The sequence below is a fragment of the Pan paniscus genome, chromosome 3 (assembly GCF_029289425.2).
Source record: "Pan paniscus chromosome 3, NHGRI_mPanPan1-v2.0_pri, whole genome shotgun sequence".
Lineage (NCBI taxonomy): Eukaryota > Metazoa > Chordata > Mammalia > Primates > Hominidae > Pan > Pan paniscus.
The window spans coordinates 47,649,232-47,669,636 of record NC_073252.2 but is presented as its reverse complement, the minus strand read 5'-3'; the positions used below and the strand labels follow the sequence as shown (position 1 = coordinate 47,669,636).

General features: G+C 41.4%; 1 non-coding gene and 1 pseudogene across 1 annotated transcript; both read right to left on the bottom strand.

Annotated features, from left to right (window-relative positions):
- Positions 1 to 3,794: 3,794 nt before the first annotated feature.
- On the bottom strand, positions 3,795 to 5,224 carry LOC100974990 (immunoglobulin-binding protein 1-like; annotated as a pseudogene).
- On the bottom strand, positions 4,859 to 4,927 carry LOC112439712 (small nucleolar RNA SNORD42). The gene has a single exon (XR_003027950.1). It is a non-coding gene; the product is annotated as a small nucleolar RNA SNORD42 (small nucleolar RNA).
- Positions 5,225 to 20,405: the final 15,181 nt, after the last annotated feature.

The following is a 20,405-nucleotide window of genomic DNA, read 5'->3' as shown; positions in this document are numbered from 1 at the left end:
TAAAAGTCCTCCTTTAGAACAAAATATAGTAAATTAATAAGTCCCCAGAGGCCGGGCGTGGTAGCTTATATCTGTAATCCCAGCACTTTGGGAGGCCCAGGCAGGCAGATAACTTGAGCTCAGGAGTTCGAGACCAGCCCAGCCAACATGGGAAAACCCTGTCCCTACTAAAAATACAGAAATTAGGCTGGGCACAGTGGCTCACACTTGTAGTCCCAGTACTTTGGGAGGCAGAGGCAGGCAGATCACAAGGTCAGGAGTTTGAGACCAGCCTGACCAACACAATGAAACCCCATCTGTACTAAAAATACAAAAATTAGCTGGGTGTGGTAGCGGGCACCTGTAATCCCAGCTACTTGGGAGGCTGAGGCAGGAGAATCGCTTGTACCTGGGAGGCAGAAGTTCCAGTGAGCCAAGATCGCGCCTCTGCACTCCAGCCTGGGCAACAGAGCTAGACTCCATCTCAAAAAAAAAAAAAATTAGCTGGGCATGGTGGTGGACACCTATAATCCCAGCTACTTGGGAGTTTGAGGTGGGAGAATAGCTTGAACCAGGTAAGCAGAGGTTGTAGTGAGCTGAGATCATGCCACTGCACTCCAGCCTGGGCAACAAACCAAGACTCTGTCTCAGAAAAAAAAAAAAAAAAGTCCCCAGAGACTTTAGCCATCTTAGCAGATCACCCTTGTGAACGCAAAAGGAAAGTGGAAATATGAGTTTTGAGTAGGTAAATTGATCTGCTGACATTACCAGCCCAGCATTCTCCAGGCTCTCCATTTGATGAAGAAAGACCTAGCCTTCCCTCTTGATGCTCACAGCAGAACTGCTGTGTAGGTTCTCCTATACACAAACTTCTGGGCATTCTTTTCTTCCCTTTGTTTCAGAAGTACCATTGTATATCCTTCACTGGCTCTGTGCTATATCCAAAGCAGTTTTTTCTGTTTCATTTTCCTGTGAAAAAAATTAAATTCCCGGTTTTTTGTTCTTTCTAACATCCCCCTTCTGCAACAGTCTCTTTATGACTCCAGATTCCCACAGCCCTTTTTTTTTAATCCCAGCTATTTCTCCACATATCCAAAAATTATTTCTACCAACTGCTTCCCATTTTCTTAGTGCATGTCTTCCAGCTGTTGGCTTACCAAGAGAGATTTAGATAAACTAAAATACATTAAATACGTATATGATTGATATGCTCTTTAACTTTCTATTTTTAAGTAAATTTCTATTTACCTTTTTTTTTTTTTTTTTAGACGGACCCTCGCTCTGTCCCCCAGGCTGGAGTGCAGTGGTGCGATCTCTGCTCACTGCAAGCTCTGCCTCCCAGGTTCACGCCATTCTCCTGCCTCAGCCTCCCAAGTAGCTGGGACTGCAGGCGCCCGCCACCACGCCTGGCTAATTTTTTGTATTTTTTTAGTAGAGACGGGGTTTCACTGTGTCAGCCAGGATGGTGTCAATCTCCTGAGCTCATGATCTGCCTGCCTCAGCCTCCCAAAGTGTGGGATTATAGGCATGAGCTACCATGCCCGGCTGAGTAATATCTATTTTTAAGTTACTTATTTTTAAAATAAAAATGTCACATTGTAGAAAATTCATAAAATATGGGTTTTTTCCTTTTCTTTTGTCCTTTTTTTTAATTCCTACTAAAAAGTAGTTCTCACAATTGTTTAAGTTTGAAAAATGCCCACACTTAATTATTTCTTTCTTTCTTTTTCTTTTTTTTTGAGTTGGGGTCGCCCAGGCTGGAGTACAGTGCCATGATCTCCGCTCACTGCAACCTCTGCCTCCCGGGCTCAACCAATTTGCCAACCTCAACCTCCCAAGTAGCTGGGACCACAAGCGTGCACTGCCACACCTGGCTGATTTTTTGTATTTTGTATTTTTCGCAGAGATGGGTTTCACTGTGTTGCCCAGGTTGGCCTCAAACTCCTGGGCTCAAGCGATCTGCCCGCCTCGGCCTCCCAAAGTGGCTGGGATTACAGGCATGAGCCACCACTCTAGGCCAAACAATTATTTCAATTATTCTTCCTGAGCAGAAAGTGAATGAGCAAATATTTGTGATACCTAACAGTCATTTCAGGAAGTCTAAAGATATTTGAAGGATAAAAAACATCTTAACATTTTTATTATTCTGAATTTAGGGCCTAATATAAAGGCAGAATGAAGAAGAATTGTCAGAAGATATAAGGTATGAACAGAAATTATAATTTTTAAAATCCAAGACCTCCGGGCACGGTGGCTCCCACCGGTAATCCCAGCACTTTGGGAGGCCGAGGCGGGCGGGTCACTTGAGGTCAGGAGCTGGAGACCAGCCTGCCAACAGGGTGAAACCCCGTCTCTACTAAAAATACAAAAATTAGCCGGGTGTGGTGGTGCGCCCAGTGGTGTAATCCCAGCTACTCGGGAGGCCAAGGCAGGAGAATCACTTAAATCCGGGAGGTGGAGGTTGCCGTGAACCCAAATTGTGCCACTGCACAATTTGTGCCTGGTCAACAAAGGGAGACTCCGTCTCAAATTAAAAAAATAAAATTTATCTGGGCATGGCGGCACATGCTGGTAGCTCCAGCTACTGGAGAGGCTGAGGTGGGAGGATGGCTTGAACCTAGGAGGTCAAGGCTGCAGTGAGTGGAGACTGTACCATTGCATTCCAGCCTGGGTGACAGAGCGAGACCCTATCAAAACAAACAAAAACCCCAAAAGACAGTTATAGTTATTATACGTATTTAAAAACCACGTCAGTAGGGAACAGTTATTACTAGGAACTTAACTGAAAAGCGAGGAATTTTTGGTCAAAATTATTCCAGAGTATGCCAAGAAGTCTAGAGAATTAATAGAGTATTTTGGTGTTTCAAAAGGATAGCTGTTATCTGGTCACAGACTAACTTAGTCATTTTCCAAAAAGAAAATCCAAATTCTAATTTGACTTTTTTTATTTTAGAATATCATCCATGCAACAATTTTTAGTCAAGAATTTATCTGTTTTTAATAAATCTACTAACATTGATTTCACCTTAAAATTTTTTAACCATTTATAGATGATTCTTCAATTGATCTTAATATACATTTATATGTGTGTGTTTAGACATATATAATTACATGGCTATGTAAATAAGTTACAAAATTAAAGCTTTTAACTTTAAGATAAAATTAATCCAATCAGTATATTAAATAAATCAATGTATTTATACTTGAAATTATAATGTAAATATATCAAGAATTTATTTAATAAATAAACTATATTATCTTGCATACATATTCATATTTCTGTCATTATTATGAGTATAGTCTTTATTGTTTTATTAATTATCACTTTTAGCCAAAGCAACCAACTTTTGTTTTTTGCACGGAAGTCTAGAAGACAGTAAACCAAGAAATATCTACCTAATTTTTTTGGTACACATTTTAGACTATCTTCATAAATGTTAAGCTGGCAAAACAAACCAATATATGATATCATTCAAAGCATTTACACAGTTTATTTTTGCTTGTTTGTTTGCTTATTTTATTTTTTTATCAGATCCCCTATTCGGAAAAGCACATTTACACATCCTGTTTATAGTCATTTTATAATGTTATAAGAATAAGAATAGATCACATCTGTATTTAGTGACCAGAGGTTTTTTTTGTTTGTTTTGTTTTTGTTTTTAATCACTTGACACTTTATTGAATGCAAAACAAGATTTAGCATCTTTGCCTTCGTTGTACACAGCTGAAGCGTGAGCCCAGGGAGGGGAGGACTGTCTGGCTTTCCTTGGCGTGGGAGGTGTGCACCCTGCAGTCCTGTCAGTGTTGTGGGAACATCAGCCCATGTTCTATCGGTTGCCATAGCCCCAAGGATGGGTGTCCTTCCAGTCATCCCACTCCAGAGCTCTGTAGAGTGTTTGTTCATCATCCTCTTCCTCCTTTTCTTCTTGATGTTCCTATTGCTGAGCCGCTTTTCTGAATTCCTCTGGTGTTGCCTTGGCTATTTCCTGATCTCGTAATGCTCCATATTTCCGATGTTGCTCAACCAGTCACTCACCGTCATAGTTGCCAGACTTGGATAACCTGCTCCAAATACTTTGGCTTGGGCCGTGTTCTGAGTGAGAATGAAGGGTTTCACTGGAGGCCTCTCCTGGTGAGATGAGTTAGAAGTTGATGCCTCCTGAAGAGTCTCTTTCTCTCGGGATCTTTATTTCCTGGTTAATGTTCTCAATCTCTTCTAAGCTAATATCAATCCACCGCTGAAGGTGAAGAAGATAATATTCACAAACACGCTCATCATCTGCTTGACCACTTTCCACAGCAGGTTTCATTTCAGACAACCTATGCTCCAACTCCTTCTTCTGCTTGTATCTCTCTATTTTACCCTGTCTTCGAGATGCCATAGCAACGAGGCTAGGATAAGCCATGGAGGAATTAGCAGTGTGATTTTCGGCTGAGTTGTTCTTGGCTTTGGGCAGCTCAAACTCTGCCGCATGATAGCAATGACACTGAGTTAAGTGGTTTATAAAGTGTTCTCGAGCCCGCTGCAAATGATCTAGACGCTTGCTGGAGTTGACTTGTTTCATGGTGAGGGCTCCTTGAAACACTGGCACCACCAGGTACTTCAGGTCGGTGGAAGCAATCTCTTCCAAATCTTCATTTCGGCTGAACAACTCGAGCTGCGATAACATTTCGGCAGCCTTCTCAAGGAGATCCATCCAGGCCCTTGAACACCTTCTCCTGGACTATCCGGGAATCGGCGGGTTCAGTCGCTACTTCTACTTCGTCCAGAATCTGTTTGCCGGTTTCCAGCAGCTCGGCGGGGGGCAGCGGGAGCAGTAGTTCGTCTTCAGCAGCCATCTTGGGGAGGGCTTTTTTTTTACTTTTCTTTTTCTTTAAATTGCATTGAAGTGGTTCCTTTGAAGACATCACAAGTCTCAGAAGATTAAGATTTTTCCATCATATGCTATGACCAGAGTTTTGTATCATTTTTTAATTTAAAATTGTTCAAGTATCCAAAGATCATATATCAATTAATTTGTTTTATAAGTTCTTAAAGATTTAATAACTTGGAAATTAAAATTTTAATTAACACATTTTATAGTATTACAGGAATTTCACATAATCAAAATCTTTTAAAAGACATCTGTAATTACATTTTTATTTAATTAAACACCATATTATATTTCCAATCTTAAACAATTTTTGGAAATAATAAGTTATTTGACTCTTAAGCCCAATATAAAAATTTAGAAAGTTTAAAGCATTAGAAATTTAACTTCAGTATTATGAAAATTAAAATACAGTGTTAGCATTTTTACATAACAAAATACCATTTTTAACTTTTTCTGTTTAGAAATTTTTGATTATTTATGTGGACTAGATATTTCTAGAGTGCACACATGACAACAAAATGATTTTTTTTTAAGTCAATTCACCTTTAAAATTTCTTGAGGGAGGATAGGAGGGAGAAAACAGGAAAAGAAAGTGAGAAGAATCCAGACACAGTGGCATGCACCTATAGTCCCAGCTACTCAGGAGGCTGAAGCAGGAGGATCGCTTAAGGCCAGGGGTTCGCGGCTGTAGTGTACTGTAATCACACCTGTGGATAGCCACTGCACTCCAGCCTGGGTAACATAGTGCAACTCTTGTCTCTTTAAAAAAAAAGAAAGAAAAGAAAATAAAAGAAAAAGCAGGAGCCAGCTATAGATACATATACAATTATTGGAGAAAAGCTAATAATCTTTCTGCTCTAAGGAGAGGGAAAAAGTTTAGATATAGAAAAACCCATTTCAGGATACACATGCACACACACAAGTTGTTACACCTGGTTGAAACAGTAACTTGGGCCCTTGACAATTTTGCCAACTCATAGAATAAAGCAGCCAATATTTATTAAACCCCTAAGAATGGAAATGAAGGATGTTTGGGGAGGGAGGGAGTCTTTCATTAAACTAAATGATCTCTCTTTTAGAAAGATAAGACAAAAAAGAAAAAACATTTTAAAAAGAGAAAAAAAATTGTAATAAAAAAGAAAAAGAATAGAGAAGACAGTACCCTCATGAGACTTGGGTTTTTTTTCCTTTTTCATTCTAAGACATGTCTAAAATGAACAATCTTATTTGAGCCAAAGTTCTCCAGAGTAGCCTCTACAATTCACTGTCCTCTGTCAAGTTATGCCAGGAAGTAGTGCAAGTATCTTAGAGGCAAACCACAAGAAGTTGGCTGGTGGTCAAAAATAAAAATATTACTTTTATAAGTAATATAAAAGAAACTGTTTTAAAATAAATTCTCTCTCTTTTTAAAATACAAAATTTAAAAGAAAAACTCATGAATTTGGGCCCTAACCCCAAGGATAAATTGCTCTGCCTGCTGACTCAAGAAATCAGCATGACCCTAAGGGACCAAAGAGATAATAAAAGTCCAGTTTCAATGCAAAACCCATGTAATCAAGGACAGAGAGGCCTAATGCAGGGGAGACTCAAGAAGTCTCAGATGTGCATATTATTACCAAGGGTTCTGGTTCACGGCAGCGAGGATCTTGGCCATACCTCCATGATACTGTTCCAGCCCAATCAGCCTCAGACCATCAGGGACAAACCTGTAGTTGAAAGAAGTACGGTTTACTGACTTGCTGCAACAAGAGAGACTGCACATCAGAGAAACTATGAGATGTCTCACCAAACAAAAGAAAAGATAAGATAAGGGGCTGGGCACGGTGGCTCAAGCCTATAATCCCAGCACTTTGGGAGGCCAAGAAGGTCTGATCACTTGAGCCCAGGAGTTTGAGACCAGCATAGCAACGTGGTGAAACCCTGTCTCTACAGAAAATACAAAAATATTAGCCTGGTGTGCTGTCATGCGCCTGTGGTCCCAGCTACTCAGAAGGCTGAGGTGGGAGGATCACTTGAGCCCAGGAGGTGGAGGCTGCAGTGAGCTGTGATTGCACCACTGCACTCCAGCCTGGGCTACAGTGAGACCCTATGTCCAAAAAAAAAAAAAAAAAAAAAAAAGATAGGGACTGGGCATGGTAGCTCACACTTGTAATCCCAGCACTTTGGGAGGCCAAGGTGAGCGGATCACGAGGTCAGGAGATCGAGACCATCCTGGCTAACACGGTGAAAACCCCGTCTCTACTAAAAGTAGAAAAAAATTAGCTGGGCGTGATGGCGGGCGCCTGTAGTCCCAGCTACTCGGGAGGCTGAGGCAGGAGAATGGCGTGAACTCGGGAGGCAGAGCTTGCAGTGAGCCAAGATGGCGCCACTGCCCTCCAGCCTGGGCGACAGAGCGACTCCGTCTCAAAAAAAAAAAAAAGAACCAGAGACATATGGTATGTTATTTTTCCTAAAATGATCTTTTTCATATATAAATATTTCTGAAATCAGGATACAATTTAAAATCTTTCATGTATATTTAATAGGGTATTTCTTTTTCTTTTTCTTTTTTTTTTTTGAGGTAGAGTCTCCCTCTGTTGCCCAGGCTGGAGTGCAGTGGCGCGATCTCGGCTCACTGCAAGCTCCGCCTCCCAGGTTCACGCAATTCTCCTGCCTCAGCCTCTCGAGTAGCTGGGACAACAGGCGCCTGCCGCCTCGCCCGGCTAATTTTTTGTATATTTAGTAGAGATGGGGTTTCACTGTGTTAGCCAGGATGGCTTCGATCTCCTAACCTCGTGATCTGCCCGCCTCCGCCTCCCTAAGTGCTGGGATTACAGGCGTGAGCCACCGCGCCCGGCCTAAAAATTTTTTTTTGAGACAAGGTATTGCTTTGTTGCCCAGGCTGAAGTGCAGTGATGTGGTCATGGCTCACTGCAGCTCGACCTCCTGTGCTGAAGCTATCCTCCTGCCTTAGCCTCCAGAGTAGCTGAGACTACAGGCACACACCACACACTGAGGCGGGCAGAGGCTGAGGCAGGAGGATTGCTTGAGCCCAGGAGTTTGCAGCTGCAATGAGTCGTGAATGTACCACCGCACTGTAGCCTGAGAAACAGAGCGAGAGCCTGTTAAAAAAATAGATAGGGCCGGGCGTGGTGGCTCACGCCTGTAATCCCAGCACTTTGGGAGGCCGAGGCGGGTGGATCAACTGAGGCCAGGAGTTCGAGACCAACGTGGCCAAACATGGTGAAACCCCGTCTCCACTAAAAATACAAAAAAATTAGCCGGGCGTGGTGGCAGGCGTCTGTATTAGCAGCTACTCGGGAGGCGAGGGAGGAGAATCGCTTGAACCCGGGAGGCGGAGGTTGCAGTGAGCCGAGAACGCGCCAGTGCACTCCAGCCTGGGCAAAAAGAGTGAAACTCCATCTCGAAATAAAATAAAATAAAATAAATAGATAAATTACAAAAAAACTGATTCTGATTAAATAATTTCAGAGAAATAAAAAGAAAATTTATGGCTGGGTGAGGTGGCTCACGCCTATAATCCCAGCACTTTGCGAGGCCAAGGCAGAAGGATCACTTGAACCAGGAGGTTCAGGCTGCAGTGAGAAAAGATGTTCATGAGAGAACATGAACCAGAAAAGAAAATAAATAAAAATTTTAAAAAGAGATGTTATTTTTAAAATAAAATGTATATCACCAATTTTACCATGTGCAGTTTTAGGTAAAATCATTTTTATTTGATGCCATTACTAATAGTAATATTCATTTTGAATTTGATAAAAGACTGATAATTTGCATTTTTTCTTTTTCTTTCTTTCTTTCTTTTTTTTTTTTTTTTTTTTTTTGGAGATGGAATCTTGCTCTGTTGCCCAGGGTGAAGTGCAATGGCATGATCTCTGCTCACTGCAACTTCTGCCTCCCAGGTTGAAGCCATTCTCCTGCCTCAGCCTCCGGAGTAGCTGGGACTACAGGTGCCTGCCACCACGCCCGGCTAATTTTTTGTATTTTAGTAGAGACGGGGTTTCACCATGTTGCCCAGGCTGGTCTCGAACCCCTGAATTCAGGCAATCCGCCTGCCTCGGCCTCCCAAAGTGTGTAAGCCACCGCGTGCCTGGCCAATAATTTGCATTTTTTCTTAGAAAATCCATGAGAAATAATGAGTAATTCCTTTTTCATCATTCAGGCTTCATCCATTGTAGTAGATGCTCTAATATATTACTAATCTAATTTTCCCACACACTTAGTTTCTGTATAAATAACTGTCCACACTGTGACGATTACAAAGAAGAAATCGTGGTATATTAAATATTCTGAATGGTCACATTGACAATCAAAATACCCTGCTTCAATGACAAACTTATAAGGCAAATAATCCAAATTTTTTTTTTTGCGTTTTTGGGAACTACTAATTAGTTCAGTCATATTAAAATGTAAAGAAAGAAAACTAGGCCAGGCACATTGGCTCACACCTGTAATCCCAGCACTTTGGGAGGCCGAGGTGGGTGGATCTTGAGGTCAAGAGATCAAGACCATCCTGGCCAACATGGTGAAACCCTGCCTCTACTAAAACTAGAAAAATTAGCCAGGCCTGGTGGCAGGCGCCTGTAATCCTACCAATTCGGGAGGCTGAGGCAGGAGAATCGCTTGAACCCAGGAGGCAGAGGTTGCAGTGAGCCGAGATTGCGCCATTGCACTCCAGTCTGGGCGACAGAGCAAGACTCCCTCTCAAAAGAAAGAAAACTAAAGGAACTTTAAGTTACCATTACATCATCTTAAGCTAAAAAAAAAAAAAAGTTAAGACCAATGTTGGCAAATATAACAAAATCAAATTAATTAATACAAAAATTTTGTAAGTAGCTCCGTAGATTATTCAGTGTTTTTGGAGAGCAATATGGCAATAGTGATAAATTATACTACTTTGGGAAATGTACAACCAACAATTACCACAATCCAAAGGAATAAGGAATATTGTACAGTGAGGTTTATAGTCTTCATAACAATAAAACTCTGAAAACTAAATTTTATCCATGATGTTATAAAACTGGTGGCATGTATACAAAAATATATACTCCTCTATGAACATTTAGTTTTTTACAGTAATCAATGTCATTTACATTTTCCCACATTTATACCACCTTCTTTCCCTTTCATTCCTTTATGTACCCCTGGGGGATCACTTATCTTCTACAATTAGAATTAGCTTTAGAATTTCCTTTGGTGACAGCTTTCTGGTGATTATGTGTTAATTTTTTTCTTGCAGAAGATTAGAAGATGTCTTTTATCACCCCAATTTTTTTTTTTTTTTTTAGAGACAGGGTCTCGCTCTGTCTCCTAGGCTGGAGTGCAGTGGCACCATCATAGCTTACTGCAGCCTTGACCTCCTGGGCTCAAGTGATCCTCCCACCTCAGCCTCCTGAGTAGCTGGGACCATAGGCGCACACTACACTCAGCTAATTTTTTAACATTTTGTTAAAACAGGATCTTGCTATGTTCCCCAGGCTGGTCTCGAGCTCCTGAGCTCAAGCAATCCTCCCCTCTCAACCTTCCAAAGTGCTGGAATTACAGGCATGAGCCATTGCACCTGGAGTCACCTCCAACCTTAAAAGAATTTTGACTGATTGGCAATTCTCAGTTGTAGTTACCCTCAACACATTCAGCACATCATTCCACTGTTAACTGTTTTTCACGGTTTCTATTCAGAAGTCAAAAGAGTAAAAAATCAGCTTTATTGTTGCTTTTTCTTTTCTTTCTTTCTTTTGTTCTTTCTTTCTTTCTTTTTTTTTTTTTTTTTTTTGAGACAGGATCTTGCTCTGTTGCTCAGGCTGGAGTGCAGTGCCACGATCACAGCTCACTACAGCCTCGACCTCCTGGGCTCAAGTGATCCTCCCATCTTAGCCTGCAAAGTAGCTGGGACTACAGGTTCGTGGCCACCTTGCCCTGCAATTTTTATTTTTATTTTTTAGTAGAGATGAGGTCTCCCCATGTTGCCCAGGCTGGTATTAGACTCCTGGGCTCAACCAATCCTCCCACTTTGGCCTCCCAAAGTGCTGAGATTACAGGCAGGAGCCACTGCACCCAGCCAGTTGTGGGGTTTTTTTTTTTTAGATAGTCTTTATCAGGTTGTGGAAATTCCTTCTGCATTAGTCCGCTCAGGCTACCATAAGAAAATACCACAAATTAGGTGGCCTAAACAACAGACATTTATTTCTCATAGTTCTGGAGACTAAAATCCAAAGATCAAGGTGCCAGCAGGATTGGGTTCTGTTGAGGCCTCTTCCTGGCTTATAGATGGCTGCATTCTCACTGTGTCCTTGCATGGCCTTTTCTCTGCGTTTGTGTTGGTGAAGTGGGGGAGATCTGATGTCTCTTCCTTTTCTTATAATGGGAGTAGTCCCCTTAGATTAGGGCCCCACCCATATGAATTCATTTAACCTTTCTTTTCTTTTCTTTTTTTGAGACAGTGTCCCGCTCTGTCACCCAGGCTGGAGTACAGTGGCGCGATCTCGGCTCACTGCAACCTCCACCTCCTGGGTTGAAGCGATTCTCCTGCCTCAGCCTCGTGAGTAGCTGGGATTACAGGCATGCACCACTACGCCCGGATAATTTTTGTTGTTTTTTTTTTTTTTTTGAGACGGAGTCTCACTCTGTCGCCCAGGCTGGAGTGCAGTGGCGCGATCTCGGCTCACTGCAAGCTCCGCCTCCCAGGTTCACGCCATTCTCCTGCCTCAGCCTCCCGAATAGCTGGGACTACAGGCACCTGCCACCGCGCCCGGCTAATTTTTTGTATTTTTAGTAGAGACAGATTTAACCGTGTTAGCAAGGATGGTCTCGATCTCCTGGCCTCGTGATCCGCCCGCCTCGGCCTCCCAAAGTGCTGAGATTACAGGCTTGAGCCACTGCGCCCGGCCTAATTTTTGTATTTTTAGTAGAGACGAAGCTTCACCATGTTGGCCAGGCTGGTCTCAAACTCCTGACGTCAAGTGATCTGCCCGCCTCAGCCTCTCAAACTGCTGAAATTACAGGCGTGAGCCACTGCGCCCGGCCTCATTTAATCTTCATTACCTCCATAAAGACCCTGTCTCCAAATACAACCACATTGGAGGTTAGGGTTCCAACATATGAATTTGAAGGGGGAACACAGTTTACTTGATAACACCTTCTATTTCTAGTTTGTTGTGTGTATTTGTTTTTATCATGGAAGGGTATTATATTTTGTCAAGTGCTTTTTCTGTATCTGTTAAGGTTAGCATGTGGTTTTCTTTATATTAATACGTGTGGTATATTGATTTTCAGATGTTAAACAAACTTTGCATTCCTGGGATAAATCCCTTCTGTTCATCGTGTATAATCCTTTTTATATATTGCTGGATTCAGTTTCCTAACTTTTAGGGTTTTTTGTTTTTGTTCTTGTTGAGACAGAGCCTCACTCTGTCACCCAGGCTGGAGTGCAGTGGGCGATTTTGACTCACTGCAACCTCCACCTCCTGGGTTCAAGCCATTCTCGTGTCTCAGCCTCCTGAGTAGCTGGGATTACAGGCATGCGCCAACGTGCCCGGCTAATTTTTGTATATTTAGTAGAGACGGGGGTTTCATCATGTTGGCCAGGCTGGTCTCGAACTGCTGACCTCAAGCAATCCGCCCGCCTCAGCCTCCCAAAGTGCTAGGATTATAGGCATAAGCCACCATGCCCAGGCTTGGGGTTTGTTTTGAGAATTTTTGTGTACGTATTCATAAGAAATATTGGTCTGTAGTTTTCTTTTCTTGTTATGTCTATGTCATTCTTTAATATCAGAGTAATACTAGCCTCATAGAATGAATTACAAAGAGTTCTCGCTTGTTTTTTAGAAGGATTTGTGAAGAATTGGTGTTAATTCTTCTTTAAACATTGTGGTAAAATTCACCTTGGAAGCATCTAGTCCTGGACTTTGCTTCATGGAAAGTTTTTCTTTTTAAATTATTAATTCAATCTCGTTACCTGTTATATATCCATTCAGATTTTCTTTTTGTTTTAGTTTTTATTTTACTTTAATTTTTGAGACAGGGTCTTGCTCTATCACCCAGACTGGAGTTCTTTAGATTTTCTATGTCTTCTTGAGTTAATTTGAATAGTTTTTGCTTTCTAGGAATTTACTCATTTCATTTGGGTTATCTAATTTGTTGCTATACAGTTGTTCATTGTACTTTCTTATATTCCTTTTTATTTCTGTAAGGTCTGTATTGATGTCTCCTCTCTTATTTCTGATTTTAGTTATTTAAGTCTTCTCTCTTTTGTTATTGGCCAATATAACTATTGGTTTGTCAATTTCGTTGATTTTCAAAAACCAATTTTTGGTTTTGTTGATTTCGCTGTTGTTTTTATATCCTCTATATCATTAATTTTCACTTTAATCCTATTAGTTCATTTCTCCTCCTGGCTTTGAGTTTGATTTGTTCTTCTTTTCCTAGTTTCCTAAAGTGGAAAATTGTTATTGATTTCACATCTTACTTTTTATTTTATTTTGTTATTATTATTATTATTTTTTGAGACAGGGTCTCACTCTGTTGCCCAGGCTGGAGTGCAGTGGTGCCATCTCGGCTCACTGCAACCTCTGCTTCCCAGGGTAAAGTGATCCTCCCACCTCAGCCTCCTGAATAGCTGGGACTATAGGCACAGGCCACCAAGGCCCTGCTAATTATTGGTATTTTTTGTAGAGACCGGATTTTGCCATGTCGCCCAGGTTGGTCTCAAACTCCTGGCCTCAAGTGATCTACCTGCCTTGGCCTCCCAAAGTGCTGGGATTACAGGTGTGAGCCACCATGCCCAGTCCCAATATTTTATTTAAAAAGCAAGATGTCAGGCCGGGTACAGTGGTTCACACCTGTAATCCCAGCACTTTGGGAGGCCGAGGTGGATTGCTTGAGGCCAGGAGTTTGAGACCAGCCTGGGCAACATGGCAAAACCCAGTCTCTACAAAAAATACCAAAAACAAGCTCACATAGTGGCGTAGTGGAACATACCTGTAATCTCAGCTACTTGGGAGGCTGAGGCAGAAGAATCGCTTGAACCTGGGAGGCGAAGGTTGCAGTGAGCCAAGATTGTGCCACTGCACTCCAGCCTGGGCAACAAAGCGAGACTCAGTTTCAAATAAATAAATTAATTAATTTAATTAAATATAGGCACTTACACCTATAAATTTTCCTCCATGAACTAACTTAGCTGGATCCCATAGTTTCATATGCTGTTTTAGTTTTTATCCATCTCAAATTACTTCTCGGTTTCCCCTGTATTTTTTCTTTGACTTATTGACTATTTTGGAGTTTGTTGTTTAATTTCCACATACTTGTGAATTTCTCAAATTTCCTTTTGCTAAGTCCTTATTTGATTTCATTGTGGTCACAGAAAATACTCTGTATGACTTCAATCTTTCTAAATTTATTCAGGCTTTTTAAAAAAATAATGTGTCATACAGCTTATGCTGGAGAATATTCCATGTCCATTTGAAAAGAATATGTGTTCTGCTATTGTTGGGAGAAGTGTTTTATACATGTCTATTAGGTCTGGTTGTTTTATAGTGTTGTTTGAGTCTTCTGTTTCCTTGTTGATTTTCTGCCTGGTTGTTCTATCCATTATTCAAAATGAAGTTTCATTGTTTACAACTGTTGTTCTTGAATTCGGTCAATTTCACTTAATGTGTTTTCCTTAAATGCTTTGAAGCAATAAGACTACAAGCCTTTGTCGCGGGGCTCTCTGAGTGTATTGGGGAAGGACTTTGATGCTCCAGCAGGCTGGTAACAATTCTGAGTTAGCCTTCTCTTCCTGCTTGTGTAGACCCTCAAGGTCAAGCAGCAGTGAGAGATTAGCCCTTTCTCAGCTGTTTCCTGGGCATGTGCACAGGTCTGCCTGTAAGTATGGCCTTCTAGAGTCTCAAGAATGTGTTGGAGATTTTTAAAGCCCTCAATGGATAATTTATTTCCCAGTTTTTATTTCTTTGTTTTATTTGTCAGTCTCTAATTAGCCCTAACTCATATTGCCACCTCAGATGGGTGTGATGTTAAACAATTGCCATCGAATGTTTTTGAGACTCAATCTAGGGCTATGGCTTTTTGCATTGAGTGAGCTCTGAGGTGAGATAAGGACAAATTTGAGTATAGAGCTTGTTTCAGTGAATTATTAAGTAGGTCAAATAGTTGCAATTCTATAGGAATTGGTTTTTGTGGGGTGCTCTAAATCCGTTGTGTCCCAGTGGTTCCTAAGCATCTGGTTTTTGTATTCACTGTAGTTGCAGAGATGTTGGTTTTCAAGGCTACCATGGAGCTGGAGAGAGGAGGATGAGAATACACAAAGCTCCCTATTCTTACTGAAATAAAACCCCCTTTTTTTTAGGGCAGGTGGTGCGGATAGTCTCATTCTGTGGTCCTGGCAGGCTGCAGTGCAGTGGCATGATCATTGCTCATTGCAGCCTCTAACTTCTGGTCTTAAGCGATCCTGCCTCAGCCTCTTGAGTAGCTGGTACTACAGGCACGTGCCACCATGCCCAGCTAATTTTCTTTTTTTAGACGGAGACTCGCTCTGTCACCCAGGCTGGAGTGCAGTGTCGCAATCTCGGCTCACTGCAACCTCTGCCTCCCAGGTTCAAGCGATTCTCCTGCCCCATCCTCCCGAGTAGCTGGGACTACAGGCGCGAGCCACCACGCCCAGCTAATTTTTTGTATTTTTAGTAGAGACGGGGTTTCACCGTGTTAGCCAGGATGGTCTGGATCGCCTTACCTCGTGTTCCACCCACCTCAGCCTCCCAAAGTGCTGGGATTACAGGCGTGAGCTACCGTGCCAGGCCAATTTTCTTTTTTTTTAATTTGTTGTAGAGACAGGATCTCTCTATGTTGCCCAGGATACTCTTTAATTTCTGGCTTCAAGCGATCCTCCTGCCTCAGCCTCCCAAAATGCTGAGATTGTAGGCATGAGCTACCACACCTGGCCTTGAAATAAAGCCTTTGAAAAAAAGTACTCCTTGGATTGTTGCAAGACTATTATCCAGAGTTCTGAAAATGTTGATTTTGACCATTTTTGCCACTTCTCCTCATTGCTTTTGAGAGGTGAAGCCAGCTGGGCTTCTGGGTCCGGTGGGGACTTGGAGAACTTTTCTGTCTAGCTAAAGGATTGTAAACACACAAATCAGCTCTCTGTGTCTAGCTAAAGGTTTGTAAGTGCACCAATCAGCACTCTGTAAAAACTGATCAATCAGCACTCTGTAAAATAGACCAATCAGCACTCTGTAAAATGGACCAATCAGCAGGACATGGGCAGGGCCAAACAAGGGAATAAAAGCTGGCCACCCAGCTAGCAGGGGCAACCCGCTGGGGTCCCCTTCCATGCTGTGGATGCCTTGTTCTTTCGCTTTTCACAATAAATCTTGCGGCTGCTCACTCTTTGTAACACTGACTGCGAAGGTCTGCAGCTGCATTCCTGAAGTCAGTGAGACCATGAACCCATGGGGAGGAACAAATAACTCTGGATGCCCGTCGCCTTTAAGAGCTGTAACACTCGCTGTGAAGGTCTGCGGCTTCACTCCTGAAGTCAAGCGAGACCACGAACCCACCAGAAGGAAGAAACTCGACATATCTGAACATCTGAAGGGACACACCATCTTTAAGAACTGTAACACTCACCACGAGGGTCCGTGGCTTCATTCTTGAAGTCAGCGAGACCAAGAACCCACTGGAAGGAACCAATTCTGGACACACTTTGACAGAGCAGATTTTTGGATGTCCTTACTCTGCTATTGCGGAAGTGCTTCTGGTTAATATGTTTGTTAAATATCCATTCTTATTTCCCATGGGTTTTTTGTTTGTCTTTGTTTTAGCTAAGAGTGATTTTAATAATGACTATTTTGATATCTCAGGCTCTGCAGGGGGGTTGGAAAGCCACACTTGGAAACGCTCATGCAGGAAATATTTCCAAAATCACACAAGAACTGGATTCATAAAGACACCTGTTTCTGCTGTTGCTGCTGCTGCTCTTGCTACACACAGATGCTGCTCCTTTCACCATTATCAGTGCTAGATACTGGATGTTGTTGCTAGAACCACTGCTCCTTCTGAAAAGTCATTGCCACCATGGCTGCCCCCTGTCCCAGCATTGATTCCACAAAATTCCTACTTCTTTTGATTCACCCTTCAGGCTCAAAGTCCAATGCAAGAGAATTCTGATCGATAGAGCTGAGTTAACATGTCTATGCTCTGGGTATAAGGGAGCCTGGGAAAGTGATTTTTAAATTTCTATATTGGGTGGTACTCTTGGTACATCACGACTCATAGGATGGGAATTCTTCAAACATGGGAAATAACTCTCTATATTCCATAAAACCTGTACAGTGTCATAATAAAAATGACGTACTTAATTTTTAAAAAGTTTTAATTGACACACAATAATTGTACATATTTATTGGATACAATATGATGTATTAATACCTGTATACATTGTGTAGTGATCAATTCAAGGTAATTAACATATCCATCATCTCCAACATTTATCATTTCTTTATGGTGGGAACATAAAAATCCTTTCTTCTAGCTATTTTGAGATATACCTTATTTTTGACTATAGTCACCCTACTGTAAAATAGGATACCAGCATTTATTCTTCCTAATTGTAACTTTGTACCCGTTGACCATCCTCTTCCCATCCCCTCCTTCTCCCTACCCTCCCCAGTCTCTGGTAACTGCTGTTCCATTAACTACTTCTGTGAAATCAACTTTTTTAGATTCTACATGTAAATGAGAACATGTGATATTCATCTTTCTGTGTCTGGTGTATTTCCCTTAACATAATGTCTTCTAGGTTCATCGATGTTGTCACAGATTTTGCTTTTATCTTTTTTTTTTTTTTTTTGAGATTGAGTTTCACTCGTCATCCAGGCTGGAGAGCACTGGCACGATCTTGGCTCACTGCAACCTCCGCCTCCTGGTTTCAAGTGATTATCCTGCCTCAGCCTCCTGAGTTGCTGAGAGAGACTACAGGCGCACACCACCACACCTGGCTATTCTGGGTTTTCGCCATGTTGGCCAGGCTGGTCTCAAACTCCTGACCTCAGGTGATCCACTCCCCTTGGCTTCCCAAGGTGCTGGGATTACAGGTGTGAACCACCTCGCCTAGCCCTACCATATTTTTTTTATCCATTCTTCTGATGATGGACACTTAGGTTGATTCTATATCTTGACTATTGGGAATAATGTTGCAATAAACATGAGAGTGCAGATATTTGTTCGACATATTGATTTCATTTCCTTTGGATATATACTCAATAATGGGATTGCTGGATTATATGGTAGCCCTGTTTTTAATTTTTTGAGGAGCCTCTATATTGTTTTCCATAATGGCTGTACTAATTTATATTATCACAAACAGTGTGAAAGGGTTCTCTTTTCTCCACATTCGTTGCCCACACTTATCCTTTTTTCTTTTTTTCTTTTTTGAGACAAAGTCTGGCTCTATTGCCCAGGCTGGATCCTTTGTCTTTTTGATCATTAATTTGCACTTTATATTCTTGCTTACTATAATAAATGTTGCTTACCATAAGTCTCTTTTAATCTTAGATCCACCTACATTTCCCACTTCTTTTCATGTCATTTACTTGTTGAAGAAATGGGATATTCTTATGAATTTTCCACATTTTAGATTTGGATGGTTGCATCCTCATGGTAGTTTAACATGTGCCTTTATTTCTTTTCCTGATTACTGGTAGTTGGTTCTAGATGTGGCTGCTTTTGTTTGTTGTTGATTTTTTTGGTTTTACCATAGTGCATCTTCATGGAGATTTTTATTTATTTTTCCTAATTGCAATTGCAATTTGTAGGGTATATTAAATTTGTAGATTCATTTGTCACTTCTGGAAAATTTTAAGCCATTACCTCTTGAAATGTTGCCTCTTATTCTCACTTCTAAAACTCTATTTTTTTTTTTTTTTTTTTTTTTGAGACAGAGTCTTGCTGTGTCGCCTAGGGGCTGGAGTGCAGTGGCACAATCTTGGCTCACTGCAACCTCTGCCTCCCAGGTTCATGCGATTCTCCTGCCTCAGCCTCCCGAGTAGCAGGGATTACAGGCATGCACCATCACACCTAATTTTTGTATTTTTAGTAGAGACAGGGTTTCACCATATTGGCCAGGCTGGTCTCGAACTCCTGGCCTCAAATGGTCTGCCCGCCTTGGCCTTCCAAAGTGCTGGGATTACAGGTGTGAGCCACCATGCCCAGCCAGCGTTTTTGATATTTTAAAAGCCTGTTAGACATTACATATCATTAAAAAATGTACACAAGTTAACAGAAATATTCTTGATTTGGCTGCCATTAAATTAACTTGGTATGATGCGAATTATCACATTGTAGTTCTGACAGCTATATATCTTTGATTAATAGAAATGTTATTACATAATGAGAGCAATATATTTGACAAATAAAGCCATTCAAAACACATTGTCTATGGAGAGAAGAAATTTAAAGGGTTTCCTGGTGATGAAATATTGAAATTATTCTGTAATACCACTTAACCCCCACTGCTCCCACCCTCCTGTCATTCCTCTGCTTGCAGGGTCTATGAAAAACATATATGCCCCAGATGTTTCATGGTTCAAGGGCAATCTAAATAGTCAATTTCATAGGCCATGTCTTTCATGGGAAGAGTAGTTGCTCCAGATTATCCAGGCTCAAATTCCATTAGAGGAACAAGAATGGATCAATTGTAATATAATCCTACTTTGCTACAATAGAGCTCAACACTCAGAAACCAAGTGTATTAAAGATTACTGACCAGTCTTAATGCTTAAAGTCAAGTATGCCTGATAGGAGTTTTATAGTTTAATAGACTGCAGAATGTAATCAGCATTGGTGCATTCAATTAGCTGACTTCCTCATTTTAAAATCAGGGGATTAAAGCTAAAGCTGGGCATGGTGACACATGCTGGTAATCCCAGCACTTTGGGAGGCCTAAGCGGTAGGATCACTGGAGCCCAGGAGTTCGAGACCAGCCTGGGCAACATAGTGAGTCCCTGTCTCTAAGATGAAAAAAAAAAGGTTTAACTTGGGCAATATGGCAAGACCTCATTTCTACTAAAAATCAAAAAAAAAAAAAAAAATTAGCCAGGTATGATGGCACATGCTTGTGGCCCCAGCTACATGGGAGGCTGAGGTGGGAGGATTGGTTGAGCCCAGGAGGTTGAGGCTGTAGCGAGACATGATGGCATCACTGCACTCCAGCCTGGGCGACAGAGTGAGACCCTGTCATCAATAAAACAATCCCCTATGAGTGTTCACCAGCCAATACAAATACCCAGGTGGAAGGTGGAGAACATATGAAGAAACTCCCTTTGTGGAACCTCATCAATTACAACAAATTCAATCAATTTTAGTCAGTTTGTTACCATAAAAGCCAACAGCTTCAAGAGCATTTTAAAACAGTTTTCTAAGTCTCTAATTTTCCTGAAACTACATTGAAAATATTTATAGACATGCATTTTTTTGGGTTTGAAGAGAATTCACTTTTGGTCAGACTCCCAAAAGGAGATTACCATTGGAAGAGTATGAGAAAAACTTGCCTGCAAG